Below are 14,069 nucleotides of genomic sequence, written 5' to 3' on the forward strand. Positions count from 1 at the left end.
AACAGAAAAGTGGGGGGTAACCTGCATGGAGCGGCAGTTACTACTTTGGGAAGCTTGCTGGGCAGACTACATGGACCATTTTGGTCTTTTTCTGCCACCATTACTATGTTACAATGAATACACTGAGTTGATTTGCCCAAAAGAATCAGTTTGGAAGGTACCCATAAGGGATGAACCCGATCTTACCTAAATGATACTCGAGCCGATACAGTAAAGTCCACGGGAGAGCGGGCAAACGCCTGCTCTCCCGGCATGCGCACAGGCCTGTGCACGCAATTCAGTATTCAAATTAGGACCGGCGGTAAAAAAAAGGGGTAAAAAGAGGCGCTAGGGACCCTAGCGCATCCCTAGTGCCTCTTTTTGGACAGGAGCGGCGGCTGTCAGCGGGTTTGTCAGCTGACGCTCAATTTTGCTGGTGTCTGTTCTCAAACCCGCTGACAGCCATGGGTTCAGAAACCAGATACCGGCAAAATTAGGAGGAACAACATGGTGAGCCCGTTTACAGATAATAGAACTCACCGACACATCGATTCCCAGAACTCCCAGTACCTATTACTCGAAAAACGTAGGAAGTTCTCTGTCCTTAAGAGCTTCTGGGATCCCAATACCTCTCAAATTATTGCAGCAATTTCTATTTTCCTGATCTTTTTTTTAATCAGGGCCGCATTCTCCTTTTAAGGTACCAGAATCTGTGCGTCCACCCTCACGGCATGATCTTCTTCTGTGGATACATGCTGTTCCACTTCAGTTAATCTCCATGCCTGCATTTTGGGGCTTTTCCTGATTTCATCAATTGTCAATTATAATTTGGACAGTCTATCTTCCAGGACAGCTGAGACATTCTTTGAGATACTGTGGAATATTTCTTTCAATGCTACTGCTACCACTGGCTCTGATGTGGCTCTTGGTGTTTCCGATACCATTTTGAGATCAACTTGGTGGCTATCTCATGTCGCATGAACTGATTTCGCACTCATAACTTGCTGCTTGTTGCTTTTGCAATTTTTAAGCACTAAGCAAGGCATTCTAGGAGGGTAATTGGGGGGGGGGGGGGTGTCTACGGAGCTCAACCTTCCCGTATTTGCACAGGCGGCTCCCATAACCGGAAGTCTCTTAGCGCTTTTTTTTTTTTTTAATGCGGGAAATTTAACACCAGGGTCAGGGCAGGAGTAAAAATTAAGTCATATTTCTGATGGCCATTTTAATCTATTGTGTTGCTGCATATAGTGCTTCTCTGTGCTTCTCTATGGCAAATATGGATTATGTGCAGTTTTTTTGGATGGTTTGATACATTTTACAGTTGAGACAAAAATTAGTGGCAGAAGCTTTAGAAAAAAGGAGAGAGAGAAGAAGATGCTTTATTGCTGAAGAAGAATGCAAGGTCCAAGAGGAACAGACTGTCCTGGCTCAAGCCGTTCGCAGAAGAGCGGATATTTTGCTGAGGACAGCACTACTGGGGCTACCAGAGACAGTTATGGGTGTGGATGTATAGACTGAGCTCCAGGGAAAATCTCTCAATGAAGAAATCAGAGTTGACATTGATCTAACTGATCGCTGGCATGCCTTTCCAGACTTAAGAACATAAGAACATAAGAATATGCCATACTGGGTCAGACCAAGGGTCCATCAAGCCCAGCATCCTGTTTCCAACAGAGGTCAATCCAGGCTATAAGAACCTGGCAAGTATCCAAAAACTGAGTCTATTCCATGTTACCGTTGCTAGTAATAGCAGTGGCTATTTTCTAAGTCAACTCAATTAATAGCAGGTAATGGACTTCTCCTCCATTGGTCAAGCTTCTCACTACCTTACATGTTCTTGCCATGGCACATTCTAGAATTCAGTGTCTTTGGTGGCTGGCATGAATCAGTCATCATTTTCAAGGCAATTTAGCCAGGTACAAGGGCTTTAATGAAATGGGTCAAGGAGTACATCTAGCAGCCAAATGTTTATGGTACATGTAAAGTGGAGCTCAACCACCTGATTGTTTTCTTGTGTATCAAATACTGGTGTCTCGCTTGGCAGTTATAGACTGTTGATGGGTTTTTCTGCTGTTGCTATCAGAGGTGGATCCAGAGGTACTAACTGGTTCTCTTTGACCTCACCCTCTATAGCAAACCCTTTGGGGTCATTAGCTGATGATCACTTGGGAAGACAACAAAAGATATATCAAAGCCAAGTAGTATTACATCCTTCTGACCTCCCTCAGCCAGTCCTCTTCATCCTGGAGAAACATTCCCTGCTTCTTCTGCAACATCCATATCATTGCTGCCAGTATAGACACCAGCAAAGTGTTTCTGCTGAAGAGTTCTTCAGACCAGCTCCTCCACCAGTGTCAGCTGTACTTCGCATGGTGGGTCTCCTATCAGAGATGTGGACCTCTCATTGCCAGCTTGGCCTTGACAGCTACTCTGTTGTCCCACCATGGAGGCTTCAGCTAGACCACTGTACTGATCATCACTGACAGGCACTGTCATCCTTGGCGATGCTCTCCCAGATCTTCCTCTTGATCTTCAAGGATGTCTTCTGCCCAAAAAGTGCACTGTGCTTCTCGCGGCATTACAGAGGGACCCATTGCAAAATCTGCCCTGATGATTCTATTGCCCAGGGTCCTGTAAATCAGACAGCAGAGAACAACTCTCTGCTTCCTGCCCCTTCCCATCCTTTCCCAGGCAACATTGAAGGAATAAGCTGTCCGAGTAGATAGTGCAAAGCTGATCCTGGAGTAGATAGTGCAAAGCAAAGAAGAGCCCTCTGCCACTTAATCTAGCCTCTCTTGTCCTCTTGCCCCTTCCCCTCCTGTCTGCAGATAATAAAAAGAAAGGGGATGAAGAATTCGGTTTTTGTCTGCATATTTCTATTTCTAATTTGTGATCCCTTATTCCGTATTTGGTCAAGGCCTGTGTTCTGTATGTGTGACTGAGATGAAGTATTCTGCTAGTGTGTATGTTCTGTGTAGGGATCTGTAATAGTCCAGCTTCCAGCTTGTTCTAGAAGGTGTATAGGTGTTTTAGGTCCAGCTGGAGTATTTGTAGTGGTGTCTTTTCATACAGGTTGTTGCTGTTTGATTTGTAAAAATGAATGCTTCTTTAGTATGTCAGATTTGCTACATTTATTTATTTATTTATTTAAAATCTTTTATATTCCACATAAATGCAACAAATTGTCATTCAGAGTGGTGCACATCTTTCAACTTACATAATATATACAATCAAAAATAAAACCACAAAAAAAAAAAATACACAGTGTACATAAATATAAAATTAACATTCTATCATTTATATGCCACAGTAAAATAAATAGCTTTAATTTTTCTTCTAACACACTTTAAATCGTCTTTTTCCTTAATTCTATTGGTGGAGCAATTCACAGTGTAGGGCCCAAGTATGACAATACCCTTAATCTGGTTTGCTCTAATCTATATTCCTGATTAGAAGGAACCACTAAAAGATTTTGCATTTGATGACCTTAGATGATGAGGGCATCGATTTTGACAGCCTATTTTTGAGGGCACACAAGGTATCAGAATACAACTTGTGAAATAACAGTCAGAATTTTAAATTGTGCACATAGCTATATCAGTAACCAATGTAAATTTTACATGATAGGAGTTATATGCTCACTCCCTAGTAATCCTACAATTAATCTTGAAGTTGCATGCCTTGAGTTGTAATACTCATAACGGATTCTTATGTAGTCCAGGTGACCTAATACAATAACCTGTAATACTGTACTAAATGGATTTTGAGGCAAAATTGAACATAATGTTATTGAAGCCACATTTTTAAAGTGCACCTTAAAAGACAGATGTGAATCTAAAATGACCCCTAAATTGTGTGGCTCAGAGAGAATAGGCAGCTCAACTCCCTTACATACCAAACATTTTAATCCCTCTTTAAAGGGATTCTCTTTTATCCACAGCATAGAAGTTTTTTGCAAATTTAAAAACAGAAAGTTACTATGAAACCAGGTCTTTACAGAGTATCAGCAATGATCAAAGACTGTTGAGGAAAATTACCATCCTTATCACAGACTATAAAAAATTGGATGTCATTGTATATAAAATATGTGGCACCAAGAAAATGCAAGACTTGTCCTATAGGGTACAAATAAATATTCAAAGCAGCAGATGAAAGTGATGAACCCTGAGGTACACCTGACGGAACTTCTCTCCATAAGGAACTATCTTCATCAATCTGCACTCTCTCCTATTTTTTTTTTTTAAACAAACAAACCAAGCTAATGCAACCCCGAGCTAGTAATAAATCATGATTCAAGATGTTGAAGGCTGCTGAGACATCCAATTGTATCATAATGCCAACTCCACCCGCTCTAACATAGTAAATAAAATCTGTTAAAGTTATTATTGTTTCTGTACTATATGATATTCAAAAACCATATTGCTGTTCAAGAACATTAAAATTCTTTAAAACGTCACCTAATTGCATCTGGACACTTTTTTTTTTAAACACTTTACCCATTCTGAATGGGTTTTTGTGATATTTCACAGTGTCTGAGAATGGAAAGTCTGTGTGTCACTGTTACTGAGGGGACAACATAATTTGATTTTTTTTTCCTTATGGTGAGTAGTATAAGGGGAAACATTCCAGTTCAACTTTGACCAATGAGGTATGAATTTCTTTTAATTGATCAATTTAGGTATTTCTTGAGATTTCTTTTGCACTCCAAAAATCATAGATGACATCCAGACACTGTGACATAACTTCTGAAGCAAGTTTTATTATATATGTGAAAATCCTGTGCTAGTGTCCCCTCAATGGACCCCATAAAGCATGATTCAAATAAGGGTAAAGCTGGTAAAGTCCTCTCCTGATGTTATTTTCAAAATCCAGAATTCCCCGGGAGATGGTAGATTACTTCCTAGGCCCTGAGCACTGGGTAATACGCAATTCAATATCAACGTCTCTTATAAACAGCAGTAAAAATCACAGTGTTGTCAACATCAATAATAATCACACTGGATGCATTAAGTGGTTTACCACTTAACTTTTACTAATTAACAATGGAAATTTGATGAAAATATTAATTTACAAGTTCTTGTTATTTACAATTCAATTTGTGACCCTTAGCTTCCAGTTAATATTCTGTTATTGATGGCAATTGATATGTCTTATTCCTGATCAATTCCAAGTAATGGGGTAGTTTTGGAGCTTCCTCCTTGAATTTGGTGGATTGCATATTCTCTCAATTTAATTGCCTTCAAGTAAAATCTCATTTTTCATACATTAGTCTCCTTACTTCCCACCACCATCTTGGGAAGTTATCACATCTTCTCTGGCTCTCCCCCCAAAACAGTGCTGCTGACCACCACCACTAATTTTCCCTCCATAAGCTGTACGCGTGCATGGGAAAAGTTCTGCATTTGTGCACCCGTACAGCTGTAACCTGCACAAGTGCACAAATTTTCCTGTGAGCACGCACAGCTCGTCCCCCCTCCCAGGAAGCCTGGCTGCACAGTGGCGGACCCCATCCTGTCACGGCCTGAAGCAAAGAGGAGGCCAACAGGGCCATAGAAGACCCCATGCCACTGCAGCCCAAAGCAAAGAAGAGACTGGCAGTGCTGTGGCAGACCCCATGATGCGATAGCCCAAAGTGAAGAGAAGGCCATCAGGGCATGAGTGAAGAGGAAGCTGGTGGGGTGCAGCTGGAAGTGAAGAGGAGGCTGTGTGTGTATGTCTATGTGAGAGCTTGTGTGTCTGTGGGAGAGCCTATGGGTATGGGTATGTGTCTGTGAGAGCCTGTGTGCATGAATGTGGGTCTGTGTGAGATCTTGTGTGCATGTATCTGTTTGTCTGTGTGAAAGCCTGTGGATGTATGCAAATGTATGTATGAGAGCCTGTATGTGTGAGATCCTGTGCCATGTCTGTGTGAGAGCTTGTCTGTATGTGTGAGATCTGTGTACATGTCTGTGTGAGAGCTTGTCTGTCTATGTGAGAGCCTGTGGGTATATATGTCTGTATAAGACCCTGTATGTGTGAGAGACTGTGTGTATATTGTGTGTCAGTGAGAGCCAGACTCTCACAGGCACGTGCGCACACAGTGTGTGTGTGTGTGTGTGTGTGTGTGTGTGTGTGTGTGAAAGAGAGAGAGGGTGTGTGTGTGTGTGTGAAAGCATTGGCAGGTATATGAGAGAGGGAGTATTTGAAAGAATGAATGTGTTAGTATGTGTATGTGCAATAATTTTAGGGTGATCAGAAATCAAAAGATCCCAGGTTTGGAAAGCAGGAGATTTTTAAAATCCTTATTAGGTTTAATTGTTGAGTGAAATTTGATGTTTCTATATTAGAACATTTAATTGGTGTTTGGGAAATATTAGAACAAATTTATGCAAGTTGTTTTTTATTGGATGTTCATCGGCTGTTTTGACATTTAATCTTTTTAATAGCATTGTTTTAATATGTATGTTTTATATCTCCAATTTTATTGCTTGATGTTTTGGGAGGAATGATGATGTTTCTGTTTTTCCATTGTTGCACTATATAACAGTTGGGCTTGTGGTTTCCAATTCAGTATTTGTTGGCACATTTCTATTCTATATTAGGTAATGGTCTATCTGTATTTTAAAGGTCCAGTTCTTGTGTAACTTTAATTCTTGCTGTGAAAATGATGATACTTATCACTGGGTTTTACGGCATTATAGCTACCTCTTCGTCATTTCTATTTTAAACAGAAATTTGCTCTTTAATTTCACTTGCCTTCAGAAAGTGGTTTTGAATGTTCTTACAGAAAATATTTTTTCATTCGCATATTTTATTGCGACTGCTGTTAGTAGATTATGTGTTTATTTATTTATTTATTTTATATACCAACATTCAATCTGAGATATCACATCGGTTTACATTCAGGTACTGTAGGAATTTCCCTATCCCCAGAGGGCTTACAGACTAAGTTTGTACCTGAGGCAATGGAGGGTAAAGTGACTTGCCCAAGGTCACAAGGACCGACAGCAGGACTTTAACCCAGGTCTCCTGGTTCATCGCCCACTGCTCTAACCACTAGGCTAGTCCTTCCTCTGGTAAGGGAAGGACTAGCCTATCAGAGGAAGGACTAGCTAATGTTCCCTCTAAGGATGGGATTGCTGTGAGCATTTATTTGATAGGCTTTTTGCATCAAAGAATGTAGTGCTCACAGGGTGATGTAGGAGGGTGTACTGTGTTCTAGGGCACATAGCAGCAAATTTTCTGGTGCATCATCAACTTTGGCAGTCACCCTACGCCCCTGGATTCCACAGCTCCCAAACTGTTTTTAGCAGCAGAGAACTGGAAGGCTCATTTGCATATTTTTCCCAGAAACCCCAGCAGAGGACACTATGAGCTGTCCAGCGTTCTGATTCCACAGCCCCTACATTGCTTTCAGCAGCAGAGAACTGAAAAACTCTTTTGCATACTTTTTCCCAGCAGCAAACTACAGAGCACCCTGTGAGCCATCTAGGTTTCAGCTTTCACAGCTTTCCCCCAGCAGAGAGCCTGGAGGCTCAATTGAATATTTCATCCAGCAGAAAACTCCATCTAATCTTCAGCTTCCACAGTCCCCCTTCCATCCAGCAGTACAGGATCAGAAGTCATGTGCCAAAATGCCACTTCATATACATTTTCAACTGATGTATTTATTTTATGCATAGGGCTGGTGCAATGGTATTAGGCACCCTAGGTGGACCTTCTGCCCTCCCCCCTCCCACCAGTCCAGGCCCTGGCTCCAGTTCCAACCTCATTCACTCAGACAGGTCCCCTCTCTTACACACACTTAGGTTTGTCTTCTTCACACACACACACACCCTTTAAAAGGCTCCCTCCCTCTCTCTTAGTAACACCACTGCTCTCTCATACATATGCAATCCCTCTCACTCACACACACACGCTGGTCGTGGACTGCTGAGTCTCTGCTTCTCTCAGCCATGAGCAGGATAGGTGCTGCTCGCAGGTCCACAGAGTCTCTACTCCTCTTGGCTGTGAGTGGGATTTATTTATTTATTTAAAATCTTTTCTATACCGTCGTTAAGTAATATACCATCACAACAGTTTACAATAAGGCATATATAGTAATGTTAAAAAATTTAAAATGGGTAATACTTTATAAAAGTGCCAACAGGGTTCCGGTTACAGAGAATTTCAATATTAAGACTATTTGATGAATGACATATGTCTTGTCCTTTTAATACATGTATCCTAGTTAATTTACATGTAAAGCTCTCTTGTAGTGTATATATTTTATCTAAGGTTATCAGTGAGTCTTAAAAAAAATAACAAGCACATCAAATTCTAAGTGCTGAGTGCTGATGTTATGATGCCTGCTTTATATACTTTCCTTTTCTCTGTTCTCTTTACAAAAGACCTGTTTAAACAGCCAGGTTTTTAAACTTCCTTTAAATAGTTTGTAATTTCTCTGTAATCTTATCTCAAGGGGCATTGTGTTCCATAGTATGGGACCCGCCAGGGACAGTAACTTGGGTAAGTCTTGCTGTCTTAACAGAAGGAACAGTTAGGAGGGCTTTGTTAGCCGATCTCAGATTTCTTTGTGGTACATGTATACGCAGTGCTGTGTTAAGCCACTCCACTTTTTCATCATGAATTAATTTATGTATTGTGCATAGTGCTTTATATTTTATAGGGGTGTGCACAACTTATTGGGCCTTATTCATTGTATTTGTGGGGAAGCGAAACGTATCGTGATTCCCCAGGAATACAACGAATCTTCGCCGAATTATTCGGCCACCTAGGAGCCAATTTAAATAAACACCCCACCCTCCTGACCCCCCAAGACTTACCAAAACTCTCTGGTGGTCCGGGAGCCATCCCCTGCACTCACATCTTTGGCTGCCGGTTTCAAAATGGCACCGATAGCCTTTGACCTACTATGTCACAGGGGCCACCGGTGCCATTGGTCAGCCCCTGTCACATGGCCATTGGTGCCATCTTGTGCTCCTACCATGTGACAGGGGCTGACCAATGGCACCGGTAGCCCCTGTGACATAGTAAGGACAAAGGCTATAGGCGCCATTTTGATTACTGGCAGCCGACGGCCCGAGTGCAGGAGATCGCTCCCAGATCCCCGCTGGATCACCAGGAACTTTGGCAAGTCTTAGGGGACCCTCCTGACCCCCACAAGATTTGCCAAAACTCCAGTGGGGTTCCAGGAGTGACCTCCTGCACTCCAGCCGTCGGTTGCCAGTATTCAAAATGGCACAGATAGCCTTTGCCCTCACTATGTCACAGGGGCTACCGGTGCCATTGGTCAGCCCCTGTCACATGGTAGGAGCACAAGATGGCGCCGATGGCCATGTGACAGGGGCTGATCAATGGCACCAGTAGCCCCTGTGACATAGTAGGTCAAAGGCTATCGCGCCATTTTGAAACCGGCAGCCGAGGGTGTGAGTGCAGGGGATGGCTCCCAGAACCCCCGCTGGACCACCAGGGAGTTTTGGTAAGTCTTGGGGGGGGGGGGGGGGTCAGGAGGGTGCGGGGTTGTAGTTAATTTATCGGGGAAACAAATAGGATTGATATATAGAACGTACCGGTGGGCCCCCTTGCCGAATGCAACGTATCTGCCCCCCGACGAATACGAATCCCGAATGCAACGTATGGCGTCCCTCTGCACATCCCTAATATTTTACTCTATGTTCTATTGGTAGCCAGTGTAATTCAGCTAGAGTTTCAGTTATGTGATCTCTTCTTTTACCTGTAAGTATTCTTGCGACAGAATTTTGTAGTATTTGGAGAGGTCTTTTGGTCGTATATGGTAGTCCCTAAAACAGAGCGTTGCAGTAATCAGTGTTTGCAAATATTGGTGCTTGTAGAACTGTTCGAAAGTTATCTATCTAGTGTTAGTAAAGGTTTTCACTTCCTTTGAACCATTAGTTTAGCGTATCCTTTTACTTTCAGTGATAGGTGTTGTTTAAGGCTAAGTTCCGAGTCTATTATTACGCCAAAGTTCCGTACCTTCTCAGTTAATTCCACTTTTTGGTTATTCTTAAGCATTATTGGTGTTTGAATTAGATCCATATTTTTTGTTCCAAGTGTAAGAATTCAGTTTTATCAATATTTATAACTAGGGATGTGAATCGGGCTTCGGACGATTGAAAATATCGTACGATATTTTCAAAATCATCAGAATCAGGGACTCCCCCAAAACAATAGGAAAACCCCACGATATTGTTCATGGGGGTTCTCTTATTTTGGGGGAGGGCAGGAAAAATGGCACACAAAAATAATCTCTAAATCTACCCCGACCCTTTAAAACTAATCCCTTAGCTTCCCCCACCCTCCCGACCCCCCCAAAAAACTTTTTTACAGGTACCTGGTGGTCCAGTGGGGGTCCCGGGAGCGATCTCCTGCTCCCGGGCCTTCGGCTGCCACTAATCAAAATGGCGCCGATGGCCCTCCAGTGCTCCTACCATGTGACAGGGGCCGGCCAATGGCACGGATACCCTGTCACATGGTAAGGGCAAAGGGCCTTGGTCTTCATTGAATGACTTATGAGGAGAGATTGAAGAATGTAAATATGTATACCCTGGAGGAAAGGAGGAACAGGGGTCATTTGATATAGACGTTCAGATACTTGAAAGGTTTTAATGATCCAAAGTCAAGATAAACCTTTTCCCTTGGAAAAAAAAATCAGCAGAACCAGGGGTCACTATTTAAAACTCCAGGGAGGAAGACTCAGATCTAATGTCAGAAAGTATTTATTCACGGAGAGGGTGGGGAATGCCCTTCTGGAAGAAGTGGTGAAGACCAAAACTGTGAAGGATTTCAAAGGTGTGTGGATAATCACTGTGGATCCATAAAGCCTAGAGAATCATAAAGCCTAGAGGTTGTGAATGAAGAGAAGAGGCATGGGAGTGGCTTGCGGGAATGACGGCAATAACCTGATGATTAATACCCTTATTCAATAAACGTTCATACGATTAATGTGACTCCAACATTGCTCTATGCTTCAACGGCAAGAGGAAATGTGGAAAAAGGATTTGCATTCAGGTAACAACCAACAAGGACTGAATTGCACAGTCTGGGTAAACAAATAAGCATGGAAGTAGCTTGCTTGTTGCAGCGGTTACTACCCCAAATCAATTAAACCTGATACTTCACGCCAATGCATATCCAGCATGGCTCTCTGCTTCAGCGGCAGGAGGGCAATGAGGAAAAGCGGATTTACATCCAGACAACATCTAACAAGGCATTGATCTGAGCAGAATGATTATACAACCATCAGGGTAACTTCTCGTTATGAATGTTACTACTCTCAAACATTAAGCCTTATACGTCACTTTGATGAAGCTCCAATACTGCTCTCTGTATCAATGGCGGGGGTGGAAGGAAATTGGAATCAAAAGTTACCAATAAGGGCCCTGAACTCAGCAGTCAGGGTAACAGAAATGTATGGGAAAATAAGTGTGAAAGCTTGCTGGGCAGACTGGATGGGCCTGTTGGTCGTCTTCTGCCCTGTTTTCTATGTTTCTTTGATTATCATCCGCTTGCTGAATACTTAGCATTTCATGTGTAGGACTAGATTCTGCAGGGGACTGTCACAACTGTCAAAAAATATAGCTGTCAAGTCAGCCCATCCCCCCCCCCCCATTTCAGCCATCAAGAGGTGATTAGAAACAAAAAATCTGGTTTCCTCTAATATCATAAAAGAAATATCCAGCCACTATTTGAGATCTTTTCAAATTATGCAAAATATAGAATACAGAATACAAAAGAATACAGAAATTTGGAGCAAGCAAGAGATGGAGCCTTCTTATACTTTTCATGATCAGATTTCACTCTGCCTCTTTTTGTGTTCATAGCTAGCAATTGATCCCCCTTCATATGCCCTTCTAGCTATTATATCCTATAGGAGGAAAAATTGTTTTCATTTTCTGTTTCTTTCATATAAAATCATGAGAGCTGGATCATGACACACACTTTTCTTCTATCCAGTTCCAATGGAATGAAAGTAAACACAAAAAAAAAAGAGACTGTGAAAAGGTCTGGCACTTTTTAAAAAGACAATATCACAATCTAAGCACTTGTCTGCTAAAAAGTAGCATTGACAGTGCCTACCTACTGCATAAGCATCTCAACACACCCTCCACATGCCCTCACCTACTCAAGACCCCACATTCACACATATTTATCAGAATCACTTTCACAATTGCACACTGTTGGGACCTATAATGATATTCTCACAACCCATTGTTCAGATATGCGTACAACTAGACCTGAACAAACCACCAATGATATTAAAAGCCCAATCTTCAATGATATTCAGGAATGTAACTTAGGCAGATATAACTTATTCGGCTAAGTTACATGGGATATTTAACAACACAATATGCTGCTGAATATCCAGGTAAAAGTGACTACTTAGCCAGATATAACTTACCAGATAAGTTAAATCTGCTTTATGCAGGTCTAACATATCCAGTAAAAGTAACCAGATAAAGTGTGAATATCTCTTCTTATCCGGTTAAGTTAACTGGTTAAGTAGCACCACCCTGATCCGCCCACTATCTAGCTATATACTTAGCAGGATATGTAGCTTATCTGGCTAAGTGAGAACCGCTGAACATAGTTGGATATTCAGCGACTGCCACTTACACGATAAGTCCTATTTATCCAGCTAACTGCATTTTCAATATCAGTCTCTAAATATCTATCAAAAACTAAAAGGGAAATAATAGGATTTAAATTTTGTTATCCCTTTTCAGAGCAAGGGTGTGAACTGGTTTAAGAGCTTTCAAAGAAGGGATAAGAATCACCTCTCTACCTCTGGGGATCACTGTCTCCTCCTCATCCTGCTTCTGAAGGAGACATATGAGTATGACTGTGCAAGGCTGAAAAAGAAATGATTATGTAAATAAACGCCTCCTAGACAAATTAGCAAGCAGCAAGTTCAAAGAGGGCAGAAAAAGAAGGCAGAACATACAATTACACCTCCAATAAATGACATCTCTCTGCCCAGAGCAAACCCCAGGAAATGTGCACACAGTTTACCCAGGATACCAACCCTTTGGGAAAGCTGCTGTATGCTCAGGGTAGTCAGGGGGAAAAGAGAACCAGGGAAAACAAACTAGGATGCAAGTTGCTTACAGTTACACTAAGAAGCATGAACAAAGAATGTACAGGCAGGATGCACAGAAGAAAGAAAATATACAGTGTAACCAGGACAAAGACAAATAACATGACACACTACTTAGGGAACATAGAAGCATCATGTGCCTTTTCATTACAGACAACAGAAGACTCTGCTCAAACAGAATGGAAACAATGCTAGAACACACACACCAGACTGTCAGAGCAACATGAACCCATACTCGAAGGAGCTGAGGTAAAAGCTAAAAGAGTTAAAACAAGTAGCTGAGCAGGAAAATGGATGCTAAATCCCAAGAAGGAGCATTGGCAAGGCAGACACAATTCTGTCAGTCATGTTGTTAGAGCTCCACACCTATAAAGGAGACAGAGCATATTTTCATTCAAGGGGGCTTACAAACAGCCTTAAAGACAAACAGGCTGATACAGTACAGTGCGCTCCGATGGAGCGCACTGTTAGCCTGCTCTTGGACGCGTGTTTTCCTTTACCCCTTATTCAGTAAGGGGAGGAAAACGCGCGTCCAACCCGCGGCACCTAATAGCACCCTCAACATGCAAATGCATGTTGATGGCCCTATTAGGTATGCGCGCGGGATACAGAAAGTAAAATGTGTAGCCAAGCCGCACATTTTGCTTTCAGAAATTAGCGCCGACCCAAAGGTCAGCGCTAATTTGTTACGGCGCCGGAAAAGTGCACAGAAAAGCAGTAAAAACTGCTTTTCTCTGCACCCTCCGACTTAATATCATAGCGATATTAAGTCTGAGGTTCCGAAAAGTAAAAAAAAAAATAAATTTGAATTCGGCCCGCGGCTGTCGGGCCGAAAACCGGATGCTCAATTTTGCCGGCATCCGGTTTCCGAGCCCGTGGCTGTCAGCGGGCTCAAGAACAGACGCTGGCAAAATTGAGCGTCGGCTGTCAAACCTGCTGACAGCTGCCTCTCCTGTCAAAAAGGAGGTGCTAGAGACGCGCTAGTGTCCCTAGC

Source organism: Rhinatrema bivittatum, chromosome 2 (genome assembly GCF_901001135.1).
Source record: "Rhinatrema bivittatum chromosome 2, aRhiBiv1.1, whole genome shotgun sequence".
Classification (NCBI taxonomy): domain Eukaryota; kingdom Metazoa; phylum Chordata; class Amphibia; order Gymnophiona; family Rhinatrematidae; genus Rhinatrema; species Rhinatrema bivittatum.